Source organism: Tenrec ecaudatus, chromosome 16 (assembly GCF_050624435.1).
Source record: "Tenrec ecaudatus isolate mTenEca1 chromosome 16, mTenEca1.hap1, whole genome shotgun sequence".
Lineage (NCBI taxonomy): Eukaryota > Metazoa > Chordata > Mammalia > Afrosoricida > Tenrecidae > Tenrec > Tenrec ecaudatus.
Window position 1 is genome coordinate 100,659,499 of NC_134545.1, and position 2,262 is coordinate 100,661,760.

Genomic DNA, 2,262 nt, shown 5'->3' on the forward strand with positions numbered 1-2,262 from the left:
GAAAAAGAGGAGCTGATACCAAGGGCTTTGAAAATGATGATGGCAATAAATGTTCAAATATGCTTGGCACAATGGATGGGTGGATTATTATAAGAGCTGTAAGAGCCCCCGACAAAGTGATTAATAACAAAAAAGAAAGTCAGATTCCCTGGCAGCCTCCAGCTCCTCTTCCACAGCCACCACCAGGAGGGGAGGCATGCCTCCCTTCACATGGTCCCCACTGGGTGGGCACTTCATTTCCTGCATGGCACCAGAGGCAACTAAGATGATGTGGTGGAGAAGGCCTCACTAGGAGTGAACCCACCCAAGAAGCTGGAGGTGAGGCTGTCGTCTGCCCAATGAGCGAGCAGAGAGGGGGAACATCTGGATCCCCCACTGCTTGTTCCTGAAAATCCCCCTTTGAGGTTGTGCCCTCAGTGGGGTGCTGAGAACCCCAACTCACACCAGAGAAGCCTGATGTAGCAGGGAAGGGCAGCCCTGGGGGTACAGGAGCTGTTTGCTGCTTGTTCCCCAACCCAGAGACGCAGCCACAGGAGGCCAGGGAATGAAACAGAACACATGCCAGGCAGGTGGTAACAGCACCGAGAACACCCACAGACACCCAGGAGATTATGGGTTGACAAGAACGTTCCTGTCAATCTTCCCCTCTCCCCTGTGCTGAGGAAACGGAGGCTCGGCACCCCTGAGTGACAGGGCTGCAGGCAGCAGCAGAACCAGGACATCAGTGAGACTTTTCTGCACCTTTTCTGTGTATGTTTCTTTTCCTATGTCCAGGGCTCTGTGGCTGAGACGGTGGACTGGTGTCTGCCCCACAAGGACAGGGAGCGGTGAGAGGAGGGGGTGATGTGTCCAAGGCACCTTCTTCGACTCTGGGAGAAGACTCAAGAAGCAAGGTGAAGGCAATGAGTGACCAGAAAATTCAGACCCCTCCCCCCCATCCCCCCATCCCACCCCGGCTTTAGTCCAGTGGAAGAGAAAGGTTCAAACAAAGAAACAAAAAGTGGTTCCGGCTGTCTACACAGATCACATCACCAAACAGTAGTCTAGTTACAATCCCACTCAGAGGGCAGCCCTAGAGGGGGATAAGGACCTAGAACAGTGGTTCTCAACCTTCCTCATGCCGGGACCCTTTCATAGAGTTCCTCATGGTGACCCCCAACCGTGAAATTATTTTTGTTGCTACTTCATAACTGTCATTTTGCTACTGTTATGAATCCTACAGGTGGAGAACCACTGACCCAGAAGGAGCTCAGAGTTGGGACTGTGTAGCACAGGGGACTAAGCTAAGAGTAGAGACAGGAGACCGCTGCTCTGGGCTAGCCACTCTCGTGTGCCTTTGATGAGGAAACAGAGCCAGTGTCGCTGAAGGAGAGAGGCTGATGGATGTCCGGGTACACGGGGCCTGGTGACAAAGTTGGTAAAGGGGATGGATTCATGGCGGATATGAACATGAGCAAAGATCCTGCTAATGGCCAGAGACACACTGGTGACCCAGGTAGATGGTGCCTTCTTCCAGGCCTCTTAACTGTTGAGTGGGAGAGAGTGGCCCCAGATAGGAAACAAGTAAATACATCAATTGACTCCATGATCTCAGAAGATGTGTCCGCCCCATGCTGGTCAGCCAGGTACAGGAGGGAAGGAGCTTCCCAGGCAGAGGAAAGGCCATGCAAAGGGCCTGGGGTAGGAGCATGCCATGTAATAGAGGAGCAGAAAGAAGATGGACAGGGCTGAGGGAGAGAGTTAAGTGGAAGAAGAAGGAGTTTGCCGAGGAGGGTGGGACCAGATGACAGAGCTTCGTAGGCTGGGGTGGGGGGTGGGGAAGAGTTTTGAATTTATTCTGTGAGCAATGGGGCACCGTGTGAGGACATGCAATCTGATTTGTACTTTTCTGAAAACCATTTTAATGGTGATTACATACATAGAAATATATAAATACAGTAGACATGTAACACAAGATTGGCCATTTTCACCCTGTTAAGGTGGACAGCGGAGTGACTTTAATTCCGTTCACAAAGTACTGCCACCATCTCCAGGACCTATTATTTCCAAAAGCCTTTTGTTACTCCTGAGACTCGGGCCCTTGAACCATAATCCCCCCTCTCCTTCCTCAGTGCCCTGGGAACCTCTTGTTTCGCTCGTCGCTGTGACTGCGCCTGTTCTAGACCACTCGTGTCGGTGCAGTGGATGATATCCATCCTTCTGGGTCTCACTGGCTCCGATCCCTTTGCTTGACGCGCCCAAGGTTCTTCCACGTTGTGGATC